General features: G+C 49.1%; 23 non-coding genes across 23 annotated transcripts; 15 read left to right on the top strand and 8 right to left on the bottom strand.

Annotated features, from left to right (window-relative positions):
• The first annotated feature begins 167 nt into the window (after nucleotides 1–167).
• Nucleotides 168–239, top strand: Trnap-cgg (transfer RNA proline (anticodon CGG)). The gene has a single exon. It is a non-coding gene; the product is annotated as a tRNA-Pro (tRNA).
• A 1,791-nt stretch (nucleotides 240–2,030) lies between these two features.
• Nucleotides 2,031–2,102, top strand: Trnap-ugg (transfer RNA proline (anticodon UGG)). Its single transcript has one exon. It is a non-coding gene; the product is annotated as a tRNA-Pro (tRNA).
• Nucleotides 2,103–2,738: 636 nt separating this feature from the next.
• Nucleotides 2,739–2,811, bottom strand: Trnav-uac (transfer RNA valine (anticodon UAC)). The gene has a single exon. It is a non-coding gene; the product is annotated as a tRNA-Val (tRNA).
• A 221-nt stretch (nucleotides 2,812–3,032) lies between these two features.
• On the top strand, nucleotides 3,033–3,104 carry Trnap-cgg (transfer RNA proline (anticodon CGG)). Its single transcript has one exon. It is a non-coding gene; the product is annotated as a tRNA-Pro (tRNA).
• Nucleotides 3,105–4,896: 1,792 nt separating this feature from the next.
• Trnap-ugg (transfer RNA proline (anticodon UGG)) lies at nucleotides 4,897–4,968 on the top strand. Its single transcript has one exon. It is a non-coding gene; the product is annotated as a tRNA-Pro (tRNA).
• A 636-nt stretch (nucleotides 4,969–5,604) lies between these two features.
• Nucleotides 5,605–5,677, bottom strand: Trnav-uac (transfer RNA valine (anticodon UAC)). The gene has a single exon. It is a non-coding gene; the product is annotated as a tRNA-Val (tRNA).
• A 221-nt stretch (nucleotides 5,678–5,898) lies between these two features.
• On the top strand, nucleotides 5,899–5,970 carry Trnap-cgg (transfer RNA proline (anticodon CGG)). The gene has a single exon. It is a non-coding gene; the product is annotated as a tRNA-Pro (tRNA).
• A 1,791-nt stretch (nucleotides 5,971–7,761) lies between these two features.
• On the top strand, nucleotides 7,762–7,833 carry Trnap-ugg (transfer RNA proline (anticodon UGG)). The gene has a single exon. It is a non-coding gene; the product is annotated as a tRNA-Pro (tRNA).
• A 636-nt stretch (nucleotides 7,834–8,469) lies between these two features.
• Nucleotides 8,470–8,542, bottom strand: Trnav-uac (transfer RNA valine (anticodon UAC)). Its single transcript has one exon. It is a non-coding gene; the product is annotated as a tRNA-Val (tRNA).
• Nucleotides 8,543–8,763: 221 nt separating this feature from the next.
• On the top strand, nucleotides 8,764–8,835 carry Trnap-cgg (transfer RNA proline (anticodon CGG)). The gene has a single exon. It is a non-coding gene; the product is annotated as a tRNA-Pro (tRNA).
• Nucleotides 8,836–10,626: 1,791 nt separating this feature from the next.
• On the top strand, nucleotides 10,627–10,698 carry Trnap-ugg (transfer RNA proline (anticodon UGG)). Its single transcript has one exon. It is a non-coding gene; the product is annotated as a tRNA-Pro (tRNA).
• Nucleotides 10,699–11,334: 636 nt separating this feature from the next.
• Trnav-uac (transfer RNA valine (anticodon UAC)) lies at nucleotides 11,335–11,407 on the bottom strand. The gene has a single exon. It is a non-coding gene; the product is annotated as a tRNA-Val (tRNA).
• A 2,084-nt stretch (nucleotides 11,408–13,491) lies between these two features.
• Trnap-ugg (transfer RNA proline (anticodon UGG)) lies at nucleotides 13,492–13,563 on the top strand. The gene has a single exon. It is a non-coding gene; the product is annotated as a tRNA-Pro (tRNA).
• A 636-nt stretch (nucleotides 13,564–14,199) lies between these two features.
• Trnav-uac (transfer RNA valine (anticodon UAC)) lies at nucleotides 14,200–14,272 on the bottom strand. Its single transcript has one exon. It is a non-coding gene; the product is annotated as a tRNA-Val (tRNA).
• Nucleotides 14,273–14,493: 221 nt separating this feature from the next.
• On the top strand, nucleotides 14,494–14,565 carry Trnap-cgg (transfer RNA proline (anticodon CGG)). Its single transcript has one exon. It is a non-coding gene; the product is annotated as a tRNA-Pro (tRNA).
• A 1,791-nt stretch (nucleotides 14,566–16,356) lies between these two features.
• Trnap-ugg (transfer RNA proline (anticodon UGG)) lies at nucleotides 16,357–16,428 on the top strand. The gene has a single exon. It is a non-coding gene; the product is annotated as a tRNA-Pro (tRNA).
• Nucleotides 16,429–17,064: 636 nt separating this feature from the next.
• Trnav-uac (transfer RNA valine (anticodon UAC)) lies at nucleotides 17,065–17,137 on the bottom strand. The gene has a single exon. It is a non-coding gene; the product is annotated as a tRNA-Val (tRNA).
• A 221-nt stretch (nucleotides 17,138–17,358) lies between these two features.
• Trnap-cgg (transfer RNA proline (anticodon CGG)) lies at nucleotides 17,359–17,430 on the top strand. The gene has a single exon. It is a non-coding gene; the product is annotated as a tRNA-Pro (tRNA).
• A 1,791-nt stretch (nucleotides 17,431–19,221) lies between these two features.
• Trnap-ugg (transfer RNA proline (anticodon UGG)) lies at nucleotides 19,222–19,293 on the top strand. The gene has a single exon. It is a non-coding gene; the product is annotated as a tRNA-Pro (tRNA).
• Nucleotides 19,294–19,929: 636 nt separating this feature from the next.
• Trnav-uac (transfer RNA valine (anticodon UAC)) lies at nucleotides 19,930–20,002 on the bottom strand. Its single transcript has one exon. It is a non-coding gene; the product is annotated as a tRNA-Val (tRNA).
• Nucleotides 20,003–20,222: 220 nt separating this feature from the next.
• Nucleotides 20,223–20,294, top strand: Trnaq-cug (transfer RNA glutamine (anticodon CUG)). Its single transcript has one exon. It is a non-coding gene; the product is annotated as a tRNA-Gln (tRNA).
• Nucleotides 20,295–22,085: 1,791 nt separating this feature from the next.
• Nucleotides 22,086–22,157, top strand: Trnap-ugg (transfer RNA proline (anticodon UGG)). The gene has a single exon. It is a non-coding gene; the product is annotated as a tRNA-Pro (tRNA).
• A 636-nt stretch (nucleotides 22,158–22,793) lies between these two features.
• Nucleotides 22,794–22,866, bottom strand: Trnav-uac (transfer RNA valine (anticodon UAC)). The gene has a single exon. It is a non-coding gene; the product is annotated as a tRNA-Val (tRNA).
• Nucleotides 22,867–23,277: the final 411 nt, after the last annotated feature.

The following is a 23,277-nucleotide window of genomic DNA, read 5'->3' as shown; positions in this document are numbered from 1 at the left end:
GCGTAAGCAAGGGCATCGGCTACGAGCTCCGTCCGATTCTAGAAGTTGCTATAGTAAAAGACAACGATAAAAACAATCAAACCGCAACAGCCAGGGAGATCGCTGGGTGAGCAGCAGCTCTGCACGGTGATACCAAGAACGGAGGCGATAGTCATGTGCATCGAGAAGGCTCGTTGGTCTTGGGGTATGATTCCTGCTTCGGTTGCAGGAGGTCCCGGGTTCAAATCCCGGACGAGCCCTCGCGTTTTGTGCAAACGTGTGGCGACTACCGGCATGCCGGCGGCTGTTCCGCGCATTTCCTGCCCTCCAGGTAAGCACAAAAACCAAGTAGCCGGTTCTGAAAGAGTTTCACGTATCATTTGAGCCATCTGCAGCCTGGTGGTTGGACGTTTGAAATTGATTTAAATGTTCACAGTAGAGATTGTAGCAAGTGTCTTGTTGAGTGCGACGAAAAAGTGATTACGCCCGGAATCGAAACGGAGACCTTCTGCCTGTTAGGCAGACGTGATAACCGCTACACCACGGAAACTGCTAAGCTCTGAGATCCACATGTGACACAACTTGCAGGACGATCACAACTTTGGCGTAAAAATCACTTTGCGGAAACGCACAATGCAGGTATTTCGCATTCGTACGCAACAATCGACAGCACCCTTGCCTGTCTGAATGCCACCACGAATAAGAGCCCAAGAAGTCGTCGGACAAGCTCGCGGCCGAGTCCTCGGTAGCATCAGCTACTCTTGCTTTCCGTACGAGCCACCGTCAATTCGCGCAGTCGCTATTGCATATGATGTCACCAAAAGCAATCACTTCGTTAGCGGCAAGGAGCCCGGGCCCAGCGGTAGCTCTACATGGAGGCACCAGCAGCCCCGACAGGCCGCCGCTGGCGCGCCGGCGCCCGGACCCGCGACCCCTAATGACGTTGCAGTCGATGTATTTCTTAATATCGCTTTTGGAAGAAGCAAGCCAGGTGTAAATCACACAGTATTTTACTGATGATCTGGAAACGCAAATTTAGAACAAGTAGAACATTATATAAAATTTGTTGTGTGGTCGAGCGGAACCCACCCTTCGCTCTTCCCAGATTATCGTTGCTGCACGGAATGATTGTTAAAGCACCGACGGCTTCAGAGTTCGTCTTCTCCAACGTTTGCTTTTGCAGTACATTCCGCAATCTTTTCGTTATGAGTCGTCTGTTTCGGTTTCCCGATGTAGTTTTGCTCACACCTCCCGACTTCTCTTAACCCCGAGCCACCACTAGCAGAAAATTCCGCACTGCAGTCCGGTCAATCTGCAGAGCTCGATAAGAGCATCGCGGTCGTTCCTGAGCTAATGAAACGGCCGTGTCTGTAGTTGTTCCCAGATGTCTCCCACAGAAACGGCCTCCCGGACGCCTGCATTACAGGAGTACGCCCCTACTCCCAGCCATACAATTGCATTTGAAAGCAGAATAACATGAGCTACAGAGCAACTCCGACTTTTGTGTCTGACCTACTTTTAATGATACTGTGGTCGGTTTAGTTACTACTATCGCTGCTGGACGAAGCAGACCAGTTGAAAGCCACACGGTATTCTTGTAACGAACAGGTAATGGAAATTTAGGTAAAACGATATCAAAAAAAGTTGCGTGGTGGAGCGACACATACAGTTGGCTCTTCGTAGATGATCATTGCTGCACGGAATAATTCTTAAGGCACCGACGCCTTCAGGAGTCGTGTTTGGAAGTTTTGCTTGCAGTATATTCGGCTATCTTTTCGTTATGAGTTGGTGTTTCGGATTCCCGGTGTTCTTTTGTTTAGTGCATTTGCCTTCCCTTGATGCTAAGAAAGCACATGACGAAAGTGAAACACCACCGTCTGTTCATCTGCAGAGCGCGATGAAATTATTCACTCTACATTCATTGCCTTTAATATTCTTTCCATCAGTGGTGGGCGCTGCCTTCAGAAAGCGCTTTTCTTTCTGATTTACATGAAAGTTTGTGTTCCTCGGAGCTGGACTGCTTGGGATTACCTTCACTGCCACCGGCAAGTGGCTCGTTGGTCTAGGGGTATGATTCCTGCTTTGGGTGCAGGAGGTCCCGGGTTCAAATCCCGGACGAGCCCTACCGTTTTGACCGTGCTGAAGAGTAGGTGGAGCTCACCCACGTTTGTAGCTCTGCAATGAAGAACAGATGCGTGCCGCAGCACGCTGTGTGTGGCCCTACGGTCATGAAGGGACCGTTTGATATGGCAAGAATCTGATACCAGTAAATTACATAGGTCGATTTCTGTAGAAGAGCCGACAGTAATCTTGCATGCAACGGAAAACAAAGGTTGTCTTTGCAGAACGTGTGCACCGTGAGTGGAGACGAAGCTCAATTGTGGAGCAGTCTACCTTCATCTGATTAGCGACAACGTCAACCAAAGAGTGGGATACAAGACTGAGCGTAGTTAAGAGTTTCTCACTATTAGTTACGTTCACACTTCAACAGAGTTGTGACAAGGCGAGTGCAAAGAGATCAGGAAAGCCAGTATGAAGCGAACTTGAAGTAGTCTTGAAGAAATGGATAGTAAATTTTGCAGGCCAGAATGGAGCTACGAGCGTTCTGAGTTACTGAATACCGGTGCACTATGGGAGCAAGAGCATTTGACAGTAAAATGAGGCGATATCGGTGTAGCACACGACATTTATTATCCCGCACACGCAGACGTGACGTTATCTCGGAAATGGAATCCGAAAACGGGTTTAAAGAAAAGTCGTGCTTCCGCCCGGGATCGAACCGGGGACCTTCTGCGTGTAAAGCAGACGTGATAACCGCTACACCACGGAAACGACGGTTTTGCCGTTGTACTACCTGGAAAACCGTAGCTCCAACAGATTTTTCCTGCGTAAGCAAGGGCATCGGCTACGAGCTCCGTCCGATTCTAGAAGTTGCTATAGTAAAAGACAACGATAAAAACAATCAAACCGCAACAGCCAGGGAGATCGCTGGGTGAGCAGCAGCTCTGCACGGTGATACCAAGAACGGAGGCGATAGTCATGTGCATCGAGAAGGCTCGTTGGTCTTGGGGTATGATTCCTGCTTCGGTTGCAGGAGGTCCCGGGTTCAAATCCCGGACGAGCCCTCGCGTTTTGTGCAAACGTGTGGCGACTACCGGCATGCCGGCGGCTGTTCCGCGCATTTCCTGCCCTCCAGGTAAGCACAAAAAACCAAGTAGCCGGTTCTGAAAGAGTTTCACGTATCATTTGAGCCATCTGCAGCCTGGTGGTTGGACGTTTGAAATTGATTTAAATGTTCACAGTAGAGATTGTAGCAAGTGTCTTGTTGAGTGCGACGAAAAAGTGATTACGCCCGGAATCGAAACGGAGACCTTCTGCCTGTTAGGCAGACGTGATAACCGCTACACCACGGAAACTGCTAAGCTCTGAGATCCACATGTGACACAACTTGCAGGACGATCACAACTTTGGCGTAAAAATCACTTTGCGGAAACGCACAATGCAGGTATTTCGCATTCGTACGCAACAATCGACAGCACCCTTGCCTGTCTGAATGCCACCACGAATAAGAGCCCAAGACGTCGTCGGACAAGCTCGCGGCCGAGTCCTCGGTAGCATCAGCTACTCTTGCTTTCCGTACGAGCCACCGTCAATTCGCGCAGTCGCTATTGCATATGATGTCACCAAAAGCAATCACTTCGTTAGCGGCAAGGAGCCCGGGCCCAGCGGTAGCTCTACATGGAGGCACCAGCAGCCCCGACAGGCCGCCGCTGGCGCGCCGGCGCCCGGACCCGCGACCCCTAATGACGTTGCAGTCGATGTATTTCTTAATATCGCTTTTGGAAGAAGCAAGCCAGGTGTAAATCACACAGTATTTTACTGATGATCTGGAAACGCAAATTTAGAACAAGTAGAACATTATATAAAATTTGTTGTGTGGTCGAGCGGAACCCACCCTTCGCTCTTCCCAGATTATCGTTGCTGCACGGAATGATTGTTAAAGCACCGACGGCTTCAGAGTTCGTCTTCTCCAACGTTTGCTTTTGCAGTACATTCCGCAATCTTTTCGTTATGAGTCGTCTGTTTCGGTTTCCCGATGTAGTTTTGCTCACACCTCCCGACTTCTCTTAACCCCGAGCCACCACTAGCAGAAAATTCCGCACTGCAGTCCGGTCAATCTGCAGAGCTCGATAAGAGCATCGCGGTCGTTCCTGAGCTAATGAAACGGCCGTGTCTGTAGTTGTTCCCAAATGTCTCCCACAGAAACGGCCTCCCGGACGCCTGCATTACAGGAGTACGCCCCTACTCCCAGCCATACAATTGCATTTGAAAGCAGAATAACATGAGCTACAGAGCAACTCCGACTTTTGTGTCTGACCTACTTTTAATGATACTGTGGTCGGTTTAGTTACTACTATCGCTGCTGGACGAAGCAGACCAGTTGAAAGCCACACGGTATTCTTGTAACGAACAGGTAATGGAAATTTAGGTAAAACGATATCAAAAAAAGTTGCGTGGTGGAGCGACACATACAGTTGGCTCTTCGTAGATGATCATTGCTGCACGGAATAATTCTTAAGGCACCGACGCCTTCAGGAGTCGTGTTTGGAAGTTTTGCTTGCAGTATATTCGGCTATCTTTTCGTTATGAGTTGGTGTTTCGGATTCCCGGTGTTCTTTTGTTTAGTGCATTTGCCTTCCCTTGATGCTAAGAAAGCACATGACGAAAGTGAAACACCACCGTCTGTTCATCTGCAGAGCGCGATGAAATTATTCACTCTACATTCATTGCCTTTAATATTCTTTCCATCAGTGGTGGGCGCTGCCTTCAGAAAGCGCTTTTCTTTCTGATTTACATGAAAGTTTGTGTTCCTCGGAGCTGGACTGCTTGGGATTACCTTCACTGCCACCGGCAAGTGGCTCGTTGGTCTAGGGGTATGATTCCTGCTTTGGGTGCAGGAGGTCCCGGGTTCAAATCCCGGACGAGCCCTACCGTTTTGACCGTGCTGAAGAGTAGGTGGAGCTCACCCACGTTTGTAGCTCTGCAATGAAGAACAGATGCGTGCCGCAGCACGCTGTGTGTGGCCCTACGGTCATGAAGGGACCGTTTGATATGGCAAGAATCTGATACCAGTAAATTACATAGGTCGATTTCTGTAGAAGAGCCGACAGTAATCTTGCATGCAACGGAAAACAAAGGTTGTCTTTGCAGAACGTGTGCACCGTGAGTGGAGACGAAGCTCAATTGTGGAGCAGTCTACCTTCATCTGATTAGCGACAACGTCAACCAAAGAGTGGGATACAAGACTGAGCGTAGTTAAGAGTTTCTCACTATTAGTTACGTTCACACTTCAACAGAGTTGTGACAAGGCGAGTGCAAAGAGATCAGGAAAGCCAGTATGAAGCGAACTTGAAGTAGTCTTGAAGAAATGGATAGTAAATTTTGCAGGCCAGAATGGAGCTACGAGCGTTCTGAGTTACTGAATACCGGTGCACTATGGGAGCAAGAGCATTTGACAGTAAAATGAGGCGATATCGGTGTAGCACACGACATTTATTATCCCGCACACGCAGACGTGACGTTATCTCGGAAATGGAATCCGAAAACGGGTTTAAAGAAAAGTCGTGCTTCCGCCCGGGATCGAACCGGGGACCTTCTGCGTGTAAAGCAGACGTGATAACCGCTACACCACGGAAACGACGGTTTTGCCGTTGTACTACCTGGAAAACCGTAGCTCCAACAGATTTTTCCTGCGTAAGCAAGGGCATCGGCTACGAGCTCCGTCCGATTCTAGAAGTTGCTATAGTAAAAGACAACGATAAAAACAATCAAACCGCAACAGCCAGGGAGATCGCTGGGTGAGCAGCAGCTCTGCACGGTGATACCAAGAACGGAGGCGATAGTCATGTGCATCGAGAAGGCTCGTTGGTCTTGGGGTATGATTCCTGCTTCGGTTGCAGGAGGTCCCGGGTTCAAATCCCGGACGAGCCCTCGCGTTTTGTGCAAACGTGTGGCGACTACCGGCATGCCGGCGGCTGTTCCGCGCATTTCCTGCCCTCCAGGTAAGCACAAAAACCAAGTAGCCGGTTCTGAAAGAGTTTCACGTATCATTTGAGCCATCTGCAGCCTGGTGGTTGGACGTTTGAAATTGATTTAAATGTTCACAGTAGAGATTGTAGCAAGTGTCTTGTTGAGTGCGACGAAAAAGTGATTACGCCCGGAATCGAAACGGAGACCTTCTGCCTGTTAGGCAGACGTGATAACCGCTACACCACGGAAACTGCTAAGCTCTGAGATCCACATGTGACACAACTTGCAGGACGATCACAACTTTGGCGTAAAAATCACTTTGCGGAAACGCACAATGCAGGTATTTCGCATTCGTACGCAACAATCGACAGCACCCTTGCCTGTCTGAATGCCACCACGAATAAGAGCCCAAGACGTCGTCGGACAAGCTCGCGGCCGAGTCCTCGGTAGCATCAGCTACTCTTGCTTTCCGTACGAGCCACCGTCAATTCGCGCAGTCGCTATTGCATATGATGTCACCAAAAGCAATCACTTCGTTAGCGGCAAGGAGCCCGGGCCCAGCGGTAGCTCTACATGGAGGCACCAGCAGCCCCGACAGGCCGCCGCTGGCGCGCCGGCGCCCGGACCCGCGACCCCTAATGACGTTGCAGTCGATGTATTTCTTAATATCGCTTTTGGAAGAAGCAAGCCAGGTGTAAATCACACAGTATTTTACTGATGATCTGGAAACGCAAATTTAGAACAAGTAGAACATTATATAAAATTTGTTGTGTGGTCGAGCGGAACCCACCCTTCGCTCTTCCCAGATTATCGTTGCTGCACGGAATGATTGTTAAAGCACCGACGGCTTCAGAGTTCGTCTTCTCCAACGTTTGCTTTTGCAGTACATTCCGCAATCTTTTCGTTATGAGTCGTCTGTTTCGGTTTCCCGATGTAGTTTTGCTCACACCTCCCGACTTCTGTTAACCCCGAGCCACCACTAGCAGAAAATTCCGCACTGCAGTCCGGTCAATCTGCAGAGCTCGATAAGAGCATCGCGGTCGTTCCTGAGCTAATGAAACGGCCGTGTCTGTAGTTGTTCCCAGATGTCTCCCACAGAAACGGCCTCCCGGACGCCTGCATTACAGGAGTACGCCCCTACTCCCAGCCATACAATTGCATTTGAAAGCAGAATAACATGAGCTACAGAGCAACTCCGACTTTTGTGTCTGACCTACTTTTAATGATACTGTGGTCGGTTTAGTTACTACTATCGCTGCTGGACGAAGCAGACCAGTTGAAAGCCACACGGTATTCTTGTAACGAACAGGTAATGGAAATTTAGGTAAAACGATATCAAAAAAAGTTGCGTGGTGGAGCGACACATACAGTTGGCTCTTCGTAGATGATCATTGCTGCACGGAATAATTCTTAAGGCACCGACGCCTTCAGGAGTCGTGTTTGGAAGTTTTGCTTGCAGTATATTCGGCTATCTTTTCGTTATGAGTTGGTGTTTCGGATTCCCGGTGTTCTTTTGTTTAGTGCATTTGCCTTCCCTTGATGCTAAGAAAGCACATGACGAAAGTGAAACACCACCGTCTGTTCATCTGCAGAGCGCGATGAAATTATTCACTCTACATTCATTGCCTTTAATATTCTTTCCATCAGTGGTGGGCGCTGCCTTCAGAAAGCGCTTTTCTTTCTGATTTACATGAAAGTTTGTGTTCCTCGGAGCTGGACTGCTTGGGATTACCTTCACTGCCACCGGCAAGTGGCTCGTTGGTCTAGGGGTATGATTCCTGCTTTGGGTGCAGGAGGTCCCGGGTTCAAATCCCGGACGAGCCCTACCGTTTTGACCGTGCTGAAGAGTAGGTGGAGCTCACCCACGTTTGTAGCTCTGCAATGAAGAACAGATGCGTGCCGCAGCACGCTGTGTGTGGCCCTACGGTCATGAAGGGACCGTTTGATATGGCAAGAATCTGATACCAGTAAATTACATAGGTCGATTTCTGTAGAAGAGCCGACAGTAATCTTGCATGCAACGGAAAACAAAGGTTGTCTTTGCAGAACGTGTGCACCGTGAGTGGAGACGAAGCTCAATTGTGGAGCAGTCTACCTTCATCTGATTAGCGACAACGTCAACCAAAGAGTGGGATACAAGACTGAGCGTAGTTAAGAGTTTCTCACTATTAGTTACGTTCACACTTCAACAGAGTTGTGACAAGGCGAGTGCAAAGAGATCAGGAAAGCCAGTATGAAGCGAACTTGAAGTAGTCTTGAAGAAATGGATAGTAAATTTTGCAGGCCAGAATGGAGCTACGAGCGTTCTGAGTTACTGAATACCGGTGCACTATGGGAGCAAGAGCATTTGACAGTAAAATGAGGCGATATCGGTGTAGCACACGACATTTATTATCCCGCACACGCAGACGTGACGTTATCTCGGAAATGGAATCCGAAAACGGGTTTAAAGAAAAGTCGTGCTTCCGCCCGGGATCGAACCGGGGACCTTCTGCGTGTAAAGCAGACGTGATAACCGCTACACCACGGAAACGACGGTTTTGCCGTTGTACTACCTGGAAAACCGTAGCTCCAACAGATTTTTCCTGCGTAAGCAAGGGCATCGGCTACGAGCTCCGTCCGATTCTAGAAGTTGCTATAGTAAAAGACAACGATAAAAACAATCAAACCGCAACAGCCAGGGAGATCGCTGGGTGAGCAGCAGCTCTGCACGGTGATACCAAGAACGGAGGCGATAGTCATGTGCATCGAGAAGGCTCGTTGGTCTTGGGGTATGATTCCTGCTTCGGTTGCAGGAGGTCCCGGGTTCAAATCCCGGACGAGCCCTCGCGTTTTGTGCAAACGTGTGGCGACTACCGGCATGCCGGCGGCTGTTCCGCGCATTTCCTGCCCTCCAGGTAAGCACAAAAACCAAGTAGCCGGTTCTGAAAGAGTTTCACGTATCATTTGAGCCATCTGCAGCCTGGTGGTTGGACGTTTGAAATTGATTTAAATGTTCACAGTAGAGATTGTAGCAAGTGTCTTGTTGAGTGCGACGAAAAAGTGATTACGCCCGGAATCGAAACGGAGACCTTCTGCCTGTTAGGCAGACGTGATAACCGCTACACCACGGAAACTGCTAAGCTCTGAGATCCACATGTGACACAACTTGCAGGACGATCACAACTTTGGCGTAAAAATCACTTTGCGGAAACGCACAATGCAGGTATTTCGCATTCGTACGCAACAATCGACAGCACCCTTGCCTGTCTGAATGCCACCACGAATAAGAGCCCAAGAAGTCGTCGGACAAGCTCGCGGCCGAGTCCTCGGTAGCATCAGCTACTCTTGCTTTCCGTACGAGCCACCGTCAATTCGCGCAGTCGCTATTGCATATGATGTCACCAAAAGCAATCACTTCGTTAGCGGCAAGGAGCCCGGGCCCAGCGGTAGCTCTACATGGAGGCACCAGCAGCCCCGACAGGCCGCCGCTGGCGCGCCGGCGCCCGGACCCGCGACCCCTAATGACGTTGCAGTCGATGTATTTCTTAATATCGCTTTTGGAAGAAGCAAGCCAGGTGTAAATCACACAGTATTTTACTGATGATCTGGAAACGCAAATTTAGAACAAGTAGAACATTATATAAAATTTGTTGTGTGGTCGAGCGGAACCCACCCTTCGCTCTTCCCAGATTATCGTTGCTGCACGGAATGATTGTTAAAGCACCGACGGCTTCAGAGTTCGTCTTCTCCAACGTTTGCTTTTGCAGTACATTCCGCAATCTTTTCGTTATGAGTCGTCTGTTTCGGTTTCCCGATGTAGTTTTGCTCACACCTCCCGACTTCTCTTAACCCCGAGCCACCACTAGCAGAAAATTCCGCACTGCAGTCCGGTCAATCTGCAGAGCTCGATAAGAGCATCGCGGTCGTTCCTGAGCTAATGAAACGGCCGTGTCTGTAGTTGTTCCCAGATGTCTCCCACAGAAACGGCCTCCCGGACGCCTGCATTACAGGAGTACGCCCCTACTCCCAGCCATACAATTGCATTTGAAAGCAGAATAACATGAGCTACAGAGCAACTCCGACTTTTGTGTCTGACCTACTTTTAATGATACTGTGGTCGGTTTAGTTACTACTATCGCTGCTGGACGAAGCAGACCAGTTGAAAGCCACACGGTATTCTTGTAACGAACAGGTAATGGAAATTTAGGTAAAACGATATCAAAAAAAGTTGCGTGGTGGAGCGACACATACAGTTGGCTCTTCGTAGATGATCATTGCTGCACGGAATAATTCTTAAGGCACCGACGCCTTCAGGAGTCGTGTTTGGAAGTTTTGCTTGCAGTATATTCGGCTATCTTTTCGTTATGAGTTGGTGTTTCGGATTCCCGGTGTTCTTTTGTTTAGTGCATTTGCCTTCCCTTGATGCTAAGAAAGCACATGACGAAAGTGAAACACCACCGTCTGTTCATCTGCAGAGCGCGATGAAATTATTCACTCTACATTCATTGCCTTTAATATTCTTTCCATCAGTGGTGGGCGCTGCCTTCAGAAAGCGCTTTTCTTTCTGATTTACATGAAAGTTTGTGTTCCTCGGAGCTGGACTGCTTGGGATTACCTTCACTGCCACCGGCAAGTGGCTCGTTGGTCTAGGGGTATGATTCCTGCTTTGGGTGCAGGAGGTCCCGGGTTCAAATCCCGGACGAGCCCTACCGTTTTGACCGTGCTGAAGAGTAGGTGGAGCTCACCCACGTTTGTAGCTCTGCAATGAAGAACAGATGCGTGCCGCAGCACGCTGTGTGTGGCCCTACGGTCATGAAGGGACCGTTTGATATGGCAAGAATCTGATACCAGTAAATTACATAGGTCGATTTCTGTAGAAGAGCCGACAGTAATCTTGCATGCAACGGAAAACAAAGGTTGTCTTTGCAGAACGTGTGCACCGTGAGTGGAGACGAAGCTCAATTGTGGAGCAGTCTACCTTCATCTGATTAGCGACAACGTCAACCAAAGAGTGGGATACAAGACTGAGCGTAGTTAAGAGTTTCTCACTATTAGTTACGTTCACACTTCAACAGAGTTGTGACAAGGCGAGTGCAAAGAGATCAGGAAAGCCAGTATGAAGCGAACTTGAAGTAGTCTTGAAGAAATGGATAGTAAATTTTGCAGGCCAGAATGGAGCTACGAGCGTTCTGAGTTACTGAATACCGGTGCACTATGGGAGCAAGAGCATTTGACAGTAAAATGAGGCGATATCGGTGTAGCACACGACATTTATTATCCCGCACACGCAGACGTGACGTTATCTCGGAAATGGAATCCGAAAACGGGTTTAAAGAAAAGTCGTGCTTCCGCCCGGGATCGAACCGGGGACCTTCTGCGTGTAAAGCAGACGTGATAACCGCTACACCACGGAAACGACGGTTTTGCCGTTGTACTACCTGGAAAACCGTAGCTCCAACAGATTTTTCCTGCGTAAGCAAGGGCATCGGCTACGAGCTCCGTCCGATTCTAGAAGTTGCTATAGTAAAAGACAACGATAAAAACAATCAAACCGCAACAGCCAGGGAGATCGCTGGGTGAGCAGCAGCTCTGCACGGTGATACCAAGAACGGAGGCGATAGTCATGTGCATCGAGAAGGCTCGTTGGTCTTGGTGTATGATTCCTGCTTCGGTTGCAGGAGGTCCCGGGTTCAAATCCCGGACGAGCCCTCGCGTTTTGTGCAAACGTGTGGCGACTACCGGCATGCCGGCGGCTGTTCCGCGCATTTCCTGCCCTCCAGGTAAGCACAAAAACCAAGTAGCCGGTTCTGAAAGAGTTTCACGTATCATTTGAGCCATCTGCAGCCTGGTGGTTGGACGTTTGAAATTGATTTAAATGTTCACAGTAGAGATTGTAGCAAGTGTCTTGTTGAGTGCGACGAAAAAGTGATTACGCCCGGAATCGAAACGGAGACCTTCTGCCTGTTAGGCAGACGTGATAACCGCTACACCACGGAAACTGCTAAGCTCTGAGATCCACATGTGACACAACTTGCAGGACGATCACAACTTTGGCGTAAAAATCACTTTGCGGAAACGCACAATGCAGGTATTTCGCATTCGTACGCAACAATCGACAGCACCCTTGCCTGTCTGAATGCCACCACGAATAAGAGCCCAAGACGTCGTCGGACAAGCTCGCGGCCGAGTCCTCGGTAGCATCAGCTACTCTTGCTTTCCGTACGAGCCACCGTCAATTCGCGCAGTCGCTATTGCATATGATGTCACCAAAAGCAATCACTTCGTTAGCGGCAAGGAGCCCGGGCCCAGCGGTAGCTCTACATGGAGGCACCAGCAGCCCCGACAGGCCGCCGCTGGCGCGCCGTCGCCCGGACCCGCGACCCCTAATGACGTTGCAGTCGATGTATTTCTTAATATCGCTTTTGGAAGAAGCAAGCCAGGTGTAAATCACACAGTATTTTACTGATGATCTGGAAACGCAAATTTAGAACAAGTAGAACATTATATAAAATTTGTTGTGTGGTCGAGCGGAACCCACCCTTCGCTCTTCCCAGATTATCGTTGCTGCACGGAATGATTGTTAAAGCACCGACGGCTTCAGAGTTCGTCTTCTCCAACGTTTGCTTTTGCAGTACATTCCGCAATCTTTTCGTTATGAGTCGTCTGTTTCGGTTTCCCGATGTAGTTTTGCTCACACCTCCCGACTTCTCTTAACCCCGAGCCACCACTAGCAGAAAATTCCGCACTGCAGTCCGGTCAATCTGCAGAGCTCGATAAGAGCATCGCGGTCGTTCCTGAGCTAATGAAACGGCCGTGTCTGTAGTTGTTCCCAGATGTCTCCCACAGAAACGGCCTCCCGGACGCCTGCATTACAGGAGTACGCCCCTACTCCCAGCCATACAATTGCATTTGAAAGCAGAATAACATGAGCTACAGAGCAACTCCGACTTTTGTGTCTGACCTACTTTTAATGATACTGTGGTCGGTTTAGTTACTACTATCGCTGCTGGACGAAGCAGACCAGTTGAAAGCCACACGGTATTCTTGTAACGAACAGGTAATGGAAATTTAGGTAAAACGATATCAAAAAAAGTTGCGTGGTGGAGCGACACATACAGTTGGCTCTTCGTAGATGATCATTGCTGCACGGAATAATTCTTAAGGCACCGACGCCTTCAGGAGTCGTGTTTGGAAGTTTTGCTTGCAGTATATTCGGCTATCTTTTCGTTATGAGTTGGTGTTTCGGATTCCCGGTGTTCTTTTGTTTAGTGCATTTGCCTTCCCTTGATGCTAAGAAAGCACATGACGAAAGTGAAACACCACCGTCTGTTCATCTGCAGAGCGCGATGAAATTATTCACTCTACATTCATTGCCTTTAATATTCTTTCCATCAGTGGTGGGCGCTGCCTTCAGAAAGCGCTTTTCTTTCTGATTTACATGAAAGTTTGTGTTCCTCGGAGCTGGACTGCTTGGGATTACCTTCACTGCCACCGGCAAGTGGCTCGTTGGTCTAGGGGTATGATTCCTGCTTTGGGTGCAGGAGGTCCCGGGTTCAAATCCCGGACGAGCCCTACCGTTTTGACCGTGCTGAAGAGTAGGTGGAGCTCACCCACGTTTGTAGCTCTGCAATGAAGAACAGATGCGTGCCGCAGCACGCTGTGTGTGGCCCTACGGTCATGAAGGGACCGTTTGATATGGCAAGAATCTGATACCAGTAAATTACATAGGTCGATTTCTGTAGAAGAGCCGACAGTAATCTTGCATGCAACGGAAAACAAAGGTTGTCTTTGCAGAACGTGTGCACCGTGAGTGGAGACGAAGCTCAATTGTGGAGCAGTCTACCTTCATCTGATTAGCGACAACGTCAACCAAAGAGTGGGATACAAGACTGAGCGTAGTTAAGAGTTTCTCACTATTAGTTACGTTCACACTTCAACAGAGTTGTGACAAGGCGAGTGCAAAGAGATCAGGAAAGCCAGTATGAAGCGAACTTGAAGTAGTCTTGAAGAAATGGATAGTAAATTTTGCAGGCCAGAATGGAGCTACGAGCGTTCTGAGTTACTGAATACCGGTGCACTATGGGAGCAAGAGCATTTGACAGTAAAATGAGGCGATATCGGTGTAGCACACGACATTTATTATCCCGCACACGCAGACGTGACGTTATCTCGGAAATGGAATCCGAAAACGGGTTTAAAGAAAAGTCGTGCTTCCGCCCGGGATCGAACCGGGGACCTTCTGCGTGTAAAGCAGACGTGATAACCGCTACACCACGGAAACGACGGTTTTGCCGTTGTACTACCTGGAAAACCGTAGCTCCAACAGATTTTTCCTGCGTAAGCAAGGGCATCGGCTACGAGCTCCGTCCGATTCTAGAAGTTGCTATAGTAAAAGACAACGATAAAAACAATCAAACCGCAACAGCCAGGGAGATCGCTGGGTGAGCAGCAGCTCTGCACGGTGATACCAAGAACGGAGGCGATAGTCATGTGCATCGAGAAGGCTCGTTGGTCTTGGGGTATGATTCCTGCTTCGGTTGCAGGAGGTCCCGGGTTCAAATCCCGGACGAGCCCTCGCGTTTTGTGCAAACGTGTGGCGACTACCGGCATGCCGGCGGCTGTTCCGCGCATTTCCTGCCCTCCAGGTAAGCACAAAAACCAAGTAGCCGGTTCTGAAAGAGTTTCACGTATCATTTGAGCCATCTGCAGCCTGGTGGTTGGACGTTTGAAATTGATTTAAATGTTCACAGTAGAGATTGTAGCAAGTGTCTTGTTGAGTGCGACGAAAAAGTGATTACGCCCGGAATCGAAACGGAGACCTTCTGCCTGTTAGGCAGACGTGATAACCGCTACACCACGGAAACTGCTAAGCTCTGAGATCCACATGTGACACAACTTGCAGGACGATCACAACTTTGGCGTAAAAATCACTTTGCGGAAACGCACAATGCAGGTATTTCGCATTCGTACGCAACAATCGACAGCACCCTTGCCTGTCTGAATGCCACCACGAATAAGAGCCCAAGAAGTCGTCGGACAAGCTCGCGGCCGAGTCCTCGGTAGCATCAGCTACTCTTGCTTTCCGTACGAGCCACCGTCAATTCGCGCAGTCGCTATTGCATATGATGTCACCAAAAGCAATCACTTCGTTAGCGGCAAGGAGCCCGGGCCCAGCGGTAGCTCTACATGGAGGCACCAGCAGCCCCGACAGGCCGCCGCTGGCGCGCCGGCGCCCGGACCCGCGACCCCTAATGACGTTGCAGTCGATGTATTTCTTAATATCGCTTTTGGAAGAAGCAAGCCAGGTGTAAATCACACAGTATTTTACTGATGATCTGGAAACGCAAATTTAGAACAAGTAGAACATTATATAAAATTTGTTGTGTGGTCGAGCGGAACCCACCCTTCGCTCTTCCCAGATTATCGTTGCTGCACGGAATGATTGTTAAAGCACCGACGGCTTCAGAGTTCGTCTTCTCCAACGTTTGCTTTTGCAGTACATTCCGCAATCTTTTCGTTATGAGTCGTCTGTTTCGGTTTCCCGATGTAGTTTTGCTCACACCTCCCGACTTCTGTTAACCCCGAGCCACCACTAGCAGAAAATTCCGCACTGCAGTCCGGTCAATCTGCAGAGCTCGATAAGAGCATCGCGGTCGTTCCTGAGCTAATGAAACGGCCGTGTCTGTAGTTGTTCCCAGATGTCTCCCACAGAAACGGCCTCCCGGACGCCTGCATTACAGGAGTACGCCCCTACTCCCAGCCATACAATTGCATTTGAAAGCAGAATAACATGAGCTACAGAGCAACTCCGACTTTTGTGTCTGACCTACTTTTAATGATACTGTGGTCGGTTTAGTTACTACTATCGCTGCTGGACGAAGCAGACCAGTTGAAAGCCACACGGTATTCTTGTAACGAACAGGTAATGGAAATTTAGGTAAAACGATATCAAAAAAAGTTGCGTGGTGGAGCGACACATACAGTTGGCTCTTCGTAGATGATCATTGCTGCACGGAATAATTCTTAAGGCACCGACGCCTTCAGGAGTCGTGTTTGGAAGTTTTGCTTGCAGTATATTCGGCTATCTTTTCGTTATGAGTTGGTGTTTCGGATTCCCGGTGTTCTTTTGTTTAGTGCATTTGCCTTCCCTTGATGCTAAGAAAGCACATGACGAAAGTGAAACACCACCGTCTGTTCATCTGCAGAGCGCGATGAAATTATTCACTCTACATTCATTGCCTTTAATATTCTTTCCATCAGTGGTGGGCGCTGCCTTCAGAAAGCGCTTTTCTTTCTGATTTACATGAAAGTTTGTGTTCCTCGGAGCTGGACTGCTTGGGATTACCTTCACTGCCACCGGCAAGTGGCTCGTTGGTCTAGGGGTATGATTCCTGCTTTGGGTGCAGGAGGTCCCGGGTTCAAATCCCGGACGAGCCCTACCGTTTTGACCGTGCTGAAGAGTAGGTGGAGCTCACCCACGTTTGTAGCTCTGCAATGAAGAACAGATGCGTGCCGCAGCACGCTGTGTGTGGCCCTACGGTCATGAAGGGACCGTTTGATATGGCAAGAATCTGATACCAGTAAATTACATAGGTCGATTTCTGTAGAAGAGCCGACAGTAATCTTGCATGCAACGGAAAACAAAGGTTGTCTTTGCAGAACGTGTGCACCGTGAGTGGAGACGAAGCTCAATTGTGGAGCAGTCTACCTTCATCTGATTAGCGACAACGTCAACCAAAGAGTGGGATACAAGACTGAGCGTAGTTAAGAGTTTCTCACTATTAGTTACGTTCACACTTCAACAGAGTTGTGACAAGGCGAGTGCAAAGAGATCAGGAAAGCCAGTATGAAGCGAACTTGAAGTAGTCTTGAAGAAATGGATAGTAAATTTTGCAGGCCAGAATGGAGCTACGAGCGTTCTGAGTTACTGAATACCGGTGCACTATGGGAGCAAGAGCATTTGACAGTAAAATGAGGCGATATCGGTGTAGCACACGACATTTATTATCCCGCACACGCAGACGTGACGTTATCTCGGAAATGGAATCCGAAAACGGGTTTAAAGAAAAGTCGTGCTTCCGCCCGGGATCGAACCGGGGACCTTCTGCGTGTAAAGCAGACGTGATAACCGCTACACCACGGAAACGACGGTTTTGCCGTTGTACTACCTGGAAAACCGTAGCTCCAACAGATTTTTCCTGCGTAAGCAAGGGCATCGGCTACGAGCTCCGTCCGATTCTAGAAGTTGCTATAGTAAAAGACAACGATAAAAACAATCAAACCGCAACAGCCAGGGAGATCGCTGGGTGAGCAGCAGCTCTGCACGGTGATACCAAGAACGGAGGCGATAGTCATGTGCATCGAGAAGGCTCGTTGGTCTTGGGGTATGATTCCTGCTTCGGTTGCAGGAGGTCCCGGGTTCAAATCCCGGACGAGCCCTCGCGTTTTGTGCAAACGTGTGGCGACTACCGGCATGCCGGCGGCTGTTCCGCGCATTTCCTGCCCTCCAGGTAAGCACAAAAACCAAGTAGCCGGTTCTGAAAGAGTTTCACGTATCATTTGAGCCATCTGCAGCCTGGTGGTTGGACGTTTGAAATTGATTTAAATGTTCACAGTAGAGATTGTAGCAAGTGTCTTGTTGAGTGCGACGAAAAAGTGATTACGCCCGGAATCGAAACGGAGACCTTCTGCCTGTTAGGCAGACGTGATAACCGCTACACCACGGAAACTGCTAAGCTCTGAGATCCACATGTGACACAACTTGCAGGACGATCACAACTTTGGCGTAAAAATCACTTTGCGGAAACGCACAATGCAGGTATTTCGCATTCGTACGCAACAATCGACAGCACCCTTGCCTGTCTGAATGCCACCACGAATAAGAGCCCAAGACGTCGTCGGACAAGCTCGCGGCCGAGTCCTCGGTAGCATCAGCTACTCTTGCTTTCCGTACGAGCCACCGTCAATTCGCGCAGTCGCTATTGCATATGATGTCACCAAAAGCAATCACTTCGTTAGCGGCAAGGAGCCCGGGCCCAGCGGTAGCTCTACATGGAGGCACCAGCAGCCCCGACAGGCCGCCGCTGGCGCGCCGGCGCCCGGACCCGCGACCCCTAATGACGTTGCAGTCGATGTATTTCTTAATATCGCTTTTGGAAGAAGCAAGCCAGGTGTAAATCACACAGTATTTTACTGATGATCTGGAAACGCAAATTTAGAACAAGTAGAACATTATATAAAATTTGTTGTGTGGTCGAGCGGAACCCACCCTTCGCTCTTCCCAGATTATCGTTGCTGCACGGAATGATTGTTAAAGCACCGACGGCTTCAGAGTTCGTCTTCTCCAACGTTTGCTTTTGCAGTACATTCCGCAATCTTTTCGTTATGAGTCGTCTGTTTCGGTTTCCCGATGTAGTTTTGCTCACACCTCCCGACTTCTCTTAACCCCGAGCCACCACTAGCAGAAAATTCCGCACTGCAGTCCGGTCAATCTGCAGAGCTCGATAAGAGCATCGCGGTCGTTCCTGAGCTAATGAAACGGCCGTGTCTGTAGTTGTTCCCAGATGTCTCCCACAGAAACGGCCTCCCGGACGCCTGCATTACAGGAGTACGCCCCTACTCCCAGCCATACAATTGCATTTGAAAGCAGAATAACATGAGCTACAGAGCAACTCCGACTTTTGTGTCTGACCTACTTTTAATGATACTGTGGTCGGTTTAGTTACTACTATCGCTGCTGGACGAAGCAGACCAGTTGAAAGCCACACGGTATTCTTGTAACGAACAGGTAATGGAAATTTAGGTAAAACGATATCAAAAAAAGTTGCGTGGTGGAGCGACACATACAGTTGGCTCTTCGTAGATGATCATTGCTGCACGGAATAATTCTTAAGGCACCGACGCCTTCAGGAGTCGTGTTTGGAAGTTTTGCTTGCAGTATATTCGGCTATCTTTTCGTTATGAGTTGGTGTTTCGGATTCCCGGTGTTCTTTTGTTTAGTGCATTTGCCTTCCCTTGATGCTAAGAAAGCACATGACGAAAGTGAAACACCACCGTCTGTTCATCTGCAGAGCGCGATGAAATTATTCACTCTACATTCATTGCCTTTAATATTCTTTCCATCAGTGGTGGGCGCTGCCTTCAGAAAGCGCTTTTCTTTCTGATTTACATGAAAGTTTGTGTTCCTCGGAGCTGGACTGCTTGGGATTACCTTCACTGCCACCGGCAAGTGGCTCGTTGGTCTAGGGGTATGATTCCTGCTTTGGGTGCAGGAGGTCCCGGGTTCAAATCCCGGACGAGCCCTACCGTTTTGACCGTGCTGAAGAGTAGGTGGAGCTCACCCACGTTTGTAGCTCTGCAATGAAGAACAGATGCGTGCCGCAGCACGCTGTGTGTGGCCCTACGGTCATGAAGGGACCGTTTGATATGGCAAGAATCTGATACCAGTAAATTACATAGGTCGATTTCTGTAGAAGAGCCGACAGTAATCTTGCATGCAACGGAAAACAAAGGTTGTCTTTGCAGAACGTGTGCACCGTGAGTGGAGACGAAGCTCAATCGTGGAGCAGTCTACCTTCATCTGATTAGCGACAACGTCAACCAAAGAGTGGGATACAAGACTGAGCGTAGTTAAGAGTTTCTCACTATTAGTTACGTTCACACTTCAACAGAGTTGTGACAAGGCGAGTGCAAAGAGATCAGGAAAGCCAGTATGAAGCGAACTTGAAGTAGTCTTGAAGAAATGGATAGTAAATTTTGCAGGCCAGAATGGAGCTACGAGCGTTCTGAGTTACTGAATACCGGTGCACTATGGGAGCAAGAGCATTTGACAGTAAAATGAGGCGATATCGGTGTAGCACACGACATTTATTATCCCGCACACGCAGACGTGACGTTATCTCGGAAATGGAATCCGAAAACGGGTTTAAAAGAAAGTCGTGCTTCCGCCCGGGATCGAACCGGGGACCTTCTGCGTGTAAAGCAGACGTGATAACCGCTACACCACGGAAACGACGGTTTTGCCGTTGTACTACCTGGAAAACCGTAGCTCCAACAGATTTTTCCTGCGTAAGCAAGGGCATCGGCTACGAGCTCCGTCCGATTCTAGAAGTTGCTATAGTAAAAGACAACGATAAAAACAATCAAACCGCAACAGCCAGGGAGAACGCTGGGTGAGCAGCAGCTCTGCACGGTGATACCAAGAACGGAGGCGTAGTCATGTGCATCGAGAAGGCTCGTTGGTCTAGGGGTATAATTCCTGCTTCTGTTGCAGGAGGTCCCGGGTTCAAATCCCGGACGAGCCCTCGCGTTTTGTGCAAACGTGTGGCGACTACCGGCATGCCGGCGGCTGTTCCGCGCATTTCCTGCCCTCCAGGTAAGCACAAAAACCAAGTAGCCGGTTCTGAAAGAGTTTCACGTATCATTTGAGCCATCTGCAGCCTGGTGGTTGGACGTTTGAAATTGATTTAAATGTTCACAGTAGAGATTGTAGCAAGTGTCTTGTTGAGTGCGACGAAAAAGTGATTACGCCCGGAATCGAAACGGAGACCTTCTGCCTGTTAGGCAGACGTGATAACCGCTACACCACGGAAACTGCTAAGCTCTGAGATCCACATGTGACACAACTTGCAGGACGATCACAACTTTGGCGTAAAAATCACTTTGCGGAAACGCACAATGCAGGTATTTCTCATTCGTACGCAACAATCGACAGCACCCTTGCCTGTCTGAATGCCACCACGAGTAAGAGCCCAAGAAGTCGTCGGACAAGCTCGCGGCCGAGTCCTCGGTAGCATCAGCTACTCTTGCTTTCCGTACGAGCCACCGTCAATTCGCGCAGTCGCTATTGCATATGATGTCACCAAAAGCAATCACTTCGTTAGCGGCAAGGAGCCCGGGCCCAGCGGTAGCTCTACATGGAGGCACCAGCAGCCCCGACAGGCCGCCGCTGGCGCGCCGGCGCCCGGACCCGCGACCCCTAATGACGTTGCAGTCGATGTATTTCTTAATATCGCTTTTGGAAGAAGCAAGCCAGGTGTAAATCACACAGTATTTTACTGATGATCTGGAAACGCAAATTTAGAACAAGTAGAACATTATATAAAATTTGTTGTGTGGTCGAGCGGAACCCACCCTTCGCTCTTCCCAGATTATCGTTGCTGCACGGAATGATTGTTAAAGCACCGACGGCTTCAGAGTTCGTCTTCTCCAACGTTTGCTTTTGCAGTACATTCCGCAATCTTTTCGTTATGAGTCGTCTGTTTCGGTTTCCCGATGTAGTTTTGCTCACACCTCCCGACTTCTCTTAACCCCGAGCCACCACTAGCAGAAAATTCCGCACTGCAGTCCGGTCAATCTGCAGAGCTCGATAAGAGCATCGCGGTCGTTCCTGAGCTAATGAAACGGCCGTGTCTGTAGTTGTTCCCAGATGTCTCCCACAGAAACGGCCTCCCGGACGCCTGCATTACAGGAGTACGCCCCTACTCCCAGCCATACAATTGCATTTGAAAGCAGAATAACATGAGCTACAGAGCAACTCCGACTTTTGTGTCTGACCTACTTTTAATGATACTGTGGTCGGTTTAGTTACTACTATCGCTGCTGGACGAAGCAGACCAGTTGAAAGCCACACGGTATTCTTGTAACGAACAGGTAATGGAAATTTAGGTAAAACGATATCAAAAAAAGTTGCGTGGTGGAGCGACACATACAGTTGGCTCTTCGTAGATGATCATTGCTGCACGGAATAATTCTTAAGGCACCGACGCCTTCAGGAGTCGTGTTTGGAAGTTTTGCTTGCAGTATATTCGGCTATCTTTTCGTTATGAGTTGGTGTTTCGGATTCCCGGTGTTCTTTTGTTTAGTGCATTTGCCTTCCCTTGATGCTAAGAAAGCACATGACGAAAGTGAAACACCACCGTCTGTTCATCTGCAGAGCGCGATGAAATTATTCACTCTACATTCATTGCCTTTAATATTCTTTCCATCAGTGGTGGGCGCTGCCTTCAGAAAGCGCTTTTCTTTCTGATTTACATGAAAGTTTGTGTTCCTCGGAGCTGGACTGCTTGGGATTACCTTCACTGCCACCGGCAAGTGGCTCGTTGGTCTAGGGGTATGATTCCTGCTTTGGGTGCAGGAGGTCCCGGGTTCAAATCCCGGACGAGCCCTACCGTTTTGACCGTGCTGAAGAGTAGGTGGAGCTCACCCACGTTTGTAGCTCTGCAATGAAGAACAGATGCGTGCCGCAGCACGCTGTGTGTGGCCCTACGGTCATGAAGGGACCGTTTGATATGGCAAGAATCTGATACCAGTAAATTACATAGGTCGATTTCTGTAGAAGAGCCGACAGTAATCTTGCATGCAACGGAAAACAAAGGTTGTCTTTGCAGAACGTGTGCACCGTGAGTGGAGACGAAGCTCAATCGTGGAGCAGTCTACCTTCATCTGATTAGCGACAACGTCAACCAAAGAGTGGGATACAAGACTGAGCGTAGTTAAGAGTTTCTCACTATTAGTTACGTTCACACTTCAACAGAGTTGTGACAAGGCGAGTGCAAAGAGATCAGGAAAGCCAGTATGAAGCGAACTTGAAGTAGTCTTGAAGAAATGGATAGTAAATTTTGCAGGCCAGAATGGAGCTACGAGCGTTCTGAGTTACTGAATACCGGTGCACTATGGGAGCAAGAGCATTTGACAGTAAAATGAGGCGATATCGGTGTAGCACACGACATTTATTATCCCGCACACGCAGACGTGACGTTATCTCGGAAATGGAATCCGAAAACGGGTTTAAAAAAAAGTCGTGCTTCCGCCCGGGATCGAACCGGGGACCTTCTGCGTGTAAAGCAGACGTGATAACCGCTACACCACGGAAACGACGGTTTTGCCGTTGTACTACCTGGAAAACCGTAGCTCCAACAGATTTTTCCTGCGTAAGCAAGGGCATCGGCTACGAGCTCCGTCCGATTCTAGAAGTTGCTATAGTAAAAGACAACGATAAAAACAATCAAACCGCAACAGCCAGGGAGATCGCTGGGTGAGCAGCAGCTCTGCACGGTGATACCAAGAACGGAGGCGATAGTCATGTGCATCGAGAAGGCTCGTTGGTCTAGGGGTATGATTCATGCTTCGGTTGCAGGAGGTCCCGGGTTCAAATCCCGTACGAGCCCTCGCGTTTTGTGCAAACGTGTGGCGACTACCGGCATGCCGGCGGCTGTTCCGCGCATTTCCTGCCCTCCAGGTAAGCACAAAAACCAAGTAGCCGGTTCTGAAAGAGTTTCACGTATC

Source organism: Schistocerca gregaria, chromosome 2 (genome assembly GCF_023897955.1).
Source record: "Schistocerca gregaria isolate iqSchGreg1 chromosome 2, iqSchGreg1.2, whole genome shotgun sequence".
Classification (NCBI taxonomy): domain Eukaryota; kingdom Metazoa; phylum Arthropoda; class Insecta; order Orthoptera; family Acrididae; genus Schistocerca; species Schistocerca gregaria.
This window is presented reverse-complemented; position numbering and strand designations above follow the sequence as displayed.